Genomic DNA, 6,335 nt, shown 5'->3' with positions numbered 1-6,335 from the left:
ACACCAATTAAAATCTTTCAAAAAACCTTTCCCTTCATATTTTCTCTTATCTCTTAAGAGTTAAATTCAGTCTCTCATGAAATAAATTATTTTAGTTCTTTTTAATTTGTCCTCACTTTAGCAACCACAAATTCCACCACACATTTCTCTTGAATGCATTGTAAACTAGCAGTTTCCCAAGACTCTTCATAGAAATAACTTTATAATGTTTCTTCATAAAATAACCATTGATAGTTCTAACAGGAAAGGATTTTTTATCATCTTTTTTCTCTCTGTCTTCTCCACAGACACCTCATAGATCCTTACAGATTAACATTAAACCCCCACACACTCTGCCTGACTTCATAGAGAGAAACATCTCATAAAATGACAGTTAAAACTATAACTCCAAAATGTCAGCCAAATTGCCTTTTCCTGAACTTTCATTTTCCTCTTAAAATTCAGTAAAAATAGTTTTAATGTATTAGTCTCTGTGGGAGAGCCTAGTAAAATAGCTATTACATTTCTTCCCATGGACAAAAATTTTCAGTCCCCTGAAAATCATTTGGGGGTATATCAAATTAAAATTATACACAATATACATATCATAATACAAATTGCTTTAAAAGTTCTTGGCTGACATCCCTAAATTTTATAAATTGTCTCTTTTCCTTAGAAGTCTCTATAAATGATGTTTTATACAAGAAGCATACTGCCTTTAGGCTCAATCTTTCCCCCTTATCTGATTTAGGTATCTCCACAGTTCCAGGATTTCTATATATAATGACTTTCCCACTAGAAACATAACTTTTTGAGCCATTGTCTAACTCAGACTGTCTAATTGTATCTGATATACAGTCTCCTCTCTTCAAAGATTTCTTAACCAATTATTCATCATTACTTTGCTACTCAGGGAGTCTTGACTAATTCTCCTACAGGAAAAAGTTTCTATGAATTATTTTTATAGATACCTCAGCACTACCATAGCACCATATTCTGGTGTTATTCTATACTCCAGCAAATTTCCTAGGCTATTAATGGCTTAAAAAGGAATAGGTCTGCATCATCTTTTTTGGTTTTTTTTGTTTTTTTAGTGAGGCAATTGGGGTTAAGTGACTTGCCCAGGGTCACACAGCTAGTAAGTGTTAAGTGGCCGGATTTGAACTCAGGTACTCCTGACTCCAGGGCCGGTGCTTTATTCACTGCGCCATCTAGCTGCCCCTGCATCATCTTTTTTGTTGGTTCTTTGAACCCTAAGTTTTTCAACCAAACCCTCTCACCTGTTTGTTGTTATTGATTTTGTTGTTGTTGTTGTTATTGATAATGAATTTGAACATAATAATATAACTTTATTTCTTTCAGAATTTTACAAGCTAAGTTCATAACAAGTTGGTAAGCTTTCCTCAACTTCTTTTTCAAACATGGAATATATTGATTATGAAGAAATTATATCTTTTCACCCTCAAATACTCCTAAGCACAACTCAGTATGTAGTAATATTTCATGCCAACCAAACATTAGTAAATATGGTATAAAACCTGTGACACATAATTTTTTTTTGTGGGCAATGAGGGTTAAGTGACTTGCCCAACTAGTAAGCTAGTAAGTGTCAAGTGTCTGAGGTCAGATTTGAACTCAGGTCCTCCTGAATCCAGGGCCAGTGCTCTATCCACTATGACACCCAGCTGCCCCAACATAACTTCTTTTCATTTAAATTCTCTCCTTCCCATTTCTTCCTCCTTCACTCACTGAAAAAGCAAGAAAAAGCTTGTTACAAATATGTGGACACAAGCAAAACAAATTTCTGCATTAGCCATTTCTGAAAGAGGAAATTTGCTGAGTCCATCACCTGTCTCTCTAGAGTTGTGAAGCTGTTATTGGTTCTATTGTATTGATCAGAGTTTCTAAATCTTTTAAAGCTGTTTGTCTTTATTGTTGTTGTATGAATTGTTCTCCTGGTTCTGCTCTCTTCACTTTGAATCAGTTAATGTACATCTTCCCAGGTTTTTCTAAAACCACCCCCTTCATCATTTCTTTCTTTCTTTCTTTTGCGGGGCAATGAGGGTTAAGTGACTTGCCCAGGGTCACACAGTTAGTGAGTGTTAAGTGTCTGAGGTCAGATTTGAACTCAAGTCTTCCTGAATTCAGGGCTGGTGCTTTATCCACTGTGCCACCTAGCTGCCCCCTTCCCCTTCATCATTTCTTAGAGCAAAATAACATTCTACTGGGAAATCATTTCTGGTGGCTATATACACGTGAACTAAAAATGCCCCATGTTGGCTCCACTCCCCAATGAGTTCATGAACGTGACATTGAAAAGCTCAGATTATGGGTCTCTTTTAAGTTGCTAAAGTATAGCTCTTGATTTTTTAAATACCTGCCAAAATTAATATTTCTTTGAGTAATTTGTTTTTTGAAGTTTCTATCATAGTCAGAATGAATCCTGTCAAAGAAGCCATACACTGAAAAATACTTCTCCCACGATACTTTAGTAATTGTAGAAGCTTTTTTATTTCTGGTTGGATATGTCTATGCATATCTGGTAAAACGATATGTTCTTACTTATATTCTAACTACTTCTTTCCAGTAATAAAAAAATCAGTGCTGATTACTTCCAAAGGTTTGCTAGAGTTTATATTCTCTAAGTATGCAGAGTGAGTTAGCAGAACTTTTCTTTGAACATAATTAGAACAAGTATCACACTTCTTAGTGATATCTGTAGCTATCTTGGGCCAGAAAAATCCATTCCTTACTAGTTAGGAATTGACCTCTATGTCCCAAATCATCAAATAGAATTTTCATGGCCCTAATACGATATGCTCTGGTTGACACCAACTGTTTCTTGGTACCATGTGTGGGAACAAAGACACTCCTATACAGTATTCCATTGAATAACCCCAACTTCTATAATTGTTTCAACAGCAAGATACCTTATGGGGACTATAATTTGAGTCCTCATTTGAACATCATTGTGTCACTTCTTAGCCTAGATTACTTCTTAAAGTCCTTTACAAGTTATCTGTTGTCTTTGTTAGTTATTCACAGATAATTAAGGCCAAAAAGGCTTTAATGAAACAAGTATGCTACAGATCTGGTGAGTGTGAAGACCCCATCAGCTTGTTCCACTGATGCATCCTTTCCATGTGGAGGGCACCTGGAAACTTTCATCCAGGAGAATAGTGATAATATGTCAAGGGAATCATTGGTGAGATGGTAGAGTGTGCATAGACATTCCATAATTGGTTCCAATCAGCTAAATGCATGACAAAGGGAAGGCTCTTTGATTGGTTTTACCTGTCAGCATTAGCCACTCCATCTTTTCCTCAGTCACTCCTTTTTTTTTTTTTTAAGTGAGGCAATTGGGGTTAAGTGACTTCCCCAGGGTCACACAGCTAGTAGTATTAAGTGTCTGAGGCCGGATTTGAACTCAGGTACTTCTGACTCCAGGGCCAGTGCTCTATCTACTGCACCATCTAGCTGCCCCTCCTCAGTCACTCTTGAAGATATAGATGATTTTTTTTCACTCACTGCAACTGATGAGAGACCATGCTGTAAAGGGACCTTCTTCCTCAGCCCTTGGCTTCTGTGTTTCCTCTTTTCCACTGTGGGAGAAGAAAGAGGGGCTCCTGTAACTTTTCTTAGCATCTCTGTGTTCCAGGCAAGGTTTTTTAACCAGCCTGGCATCAATGTGCCAAGGTGTGAAGATTGACCTTCTGCACCCATGCCAGTGAAAACTGAGAAAACCCATCTAGCTGTCATGCTGCATCTGGACATAAATTTGATGGTCTGATTGCTATGTAAGAACTGGACTCAGTTTTGACCCTACTCCCCCAGAGACTGAGGTGGTAAAGAGAAGGGTATGCCCTGCTTCCAAGCTATTGGGATGGGAAAGAATGTTTATACTTTTGTCCTTGCTATAACTTTGAAATAAATACCACTTCATAAAAGTTAATTGATGTTAAATGGTCATCTAGAATTGGTGCTTTCTTTCATACTTTTTTGTTTTGTTTTGGTTTTTTGGTTTTTTTGGTGAGGCAATTGGGGTTAAATGACTTGCCACAGCTAGTAAGTGTCAAGGGTCTGAGGCCAGATTTGAACTCAGGGCTGTTACTCTATCCACTACTCCACCTAGCTGCCCCTTTTTCATACTTTTTTGCTTCTCTTTCACACTTTTCTTAACTCTGCAGTCTAGATTCTGACCTCATCATTCAATTGACTATTCCCTCCAAAGTTACAAGTGACCTTTTAATTGCCAAATCTACTGGCCTTTTCTCAATTCTCATTCTTCTTGATCTCTCTCAAGTCTTTGATACTATTGATCCTACTCTTTCTCATACTGTCTTCTCTTTGGGTTTTCAAGGCACTAGTTCTCCTCCTACCTCGGGCAGGTTCTTCTCAATATCCTTTGCTGAATCTTCATCCAGTTTATGTCTGCTAACAATGACTGTCTCCCACAGCTCTATCCTGGACCACCTATACTATTTAATTTAGTAGAGGTGATTAGGTCACTCAATGGATAGAGTGCTGGGCCTGAAGACACAAGTTCAAATCCTGCCTCAGATACTAGTCATGTAACCTTGGGAAAGTCACTTAGCCTCTAACTACCTCAGTTCCCTCAACTGTAAAATGGTGATGATAATTATAGTACCTTTCTTTCCAGGTTGTTATGACGATTAAATGAGATAATATTTGCAAAGTGCTCACTACAGTGACTGGTACATAGTAGATGCTAAATAAATGCTTATTTCCTTCCTTTCTTGGTCATCTCATCAATTTCCATGGATTAAATTATCATCTCTTTGCAGATAATTCTCAAATAAGCCCCAGCTTCTGTTCTGATCTACAGTCTTCCATTGACAATTACCTGGACACCTTAAAAATCAAGATATCCAAAACTGAATTCATCATCTTTTCCTCAAAACTCTATCTCTTTTCCAAATTTCTCTTTTACTGCCAAAGCACCACCAGTCATTCAGACTCACAACTTGGGTATTATCTTTGGGTATTATCCTTGAGTTTTTACTTTCTCTCAACCATCACTGCCAATCTATTTCGGTCTATACACACACACACACACACACACACACACACACACACTAAACCTCAGTAGTTCTCTATCACTTCCAGGAGTTTTCAGCTTAGCTTTCAAAGCCAGTGCCTTTCTACATTTTCAGCTGTCTTACTTCTTTAGTCCTTTCCACATAGTCTATGAAATGGTAACACTGACTTTCCTACTGTTCCTCACATAAAATGCTCTTTTCCAACTCAATGACATTTTACACAAACTTTAAAGTAACTATGATACATTTCAAATTGTGACAAATAAAAATATGAGAGACATAGTTTCTGGATAATTTAATTATTTTATTAATAAAAGGATGGTCATTTGGACATCTCTCTTAGACTAAAGACCCCTAATGGCAGTGGAGTCATAACTTATATGCCCTTCAAAGGGGAGGTGTTCCTGAGGGATACCTAATCACTTCTTATTGGTTAATCAAATGGGAGGTTGGCTAACTTGGGGTTATGTGACTTAGGTCGCTCAAACTGTGGTCAAAGAGACATCAATTAAAAAAATTTTTAAAGAGACATCAATTTTCATACCACCTGTCTAGATAATAGGGAGAATCAACATTTTCCCAGGACCTCTCTGAGCAAACACAATGAACAAGAATATACCTATTAGCCTAAACTTAGAATTTCTTTTACTGTCTGATTAGATCTAGACCTGGGTAATCTTTAAAAGAAATTTCCCACACTCATTGGTTTCTGGATAAGGAAGTAGAAAAGGGGAAAAACCTTGGTCCTAATACAATAATTCACTATTAAGTATGAGAGAAATATTTATTTCTTACACAAATATAGGTAGTCTTTATTACCCAGTCTAGTCCTTTCATAGGTTGCAAGACTATTTCAAGTGTCACTTATAAAATTATTAAAATGTTATAGTTATTTGTTATCTACTATCCAGTATAGAAGTGCATGCTACACTTTCATTTTTCACTATTTCTTCTGGACTAGGGTCAATGATTCCAGATTAATTATACCCATAACCAACTGCTGATGAGACCATTCCAATTGTTCTCTGCATCTGGAACAAATTTTCCAGTGATGAAGCTGATAGAGTGCTGGAATCAGGGAAACCTGAGTTCAAATGGGGCCCATAACTCTGAGCAAGTCACTTAACCAATGCCTACCTCAATTTCCTCACTTGTAAAATGAGGATAATAATAGCACTTACCTCCTAGGGCTGTTATAAAGATAAAATGAGATATTTGTAAAGTACTTTGCAACCCTTAAAGGTACTATATAGACATCATCATCACGATCATTATCCCATCTTCGTTCCTAAATGT

Source organism: Dromiciops gliroides, chromosome 4, assembly GCF_019393635.1.
Source record: "Dromiciops gliroides isolate mDroGli1 chromosome 4, mDroGli1.pri, whole genome shotgun sequence".
In the NCBI taxonomy this organism is placed as follows: domain Eukaryota; kingdom Metazoa; phylum Chordata; class Mammalia; order Microbiotheria; family Microbiotheriidae; genus Dromiciops; species Dromiciops gliroides.
Note: the sequence above shows the minus strand (reverse complement) of the source record.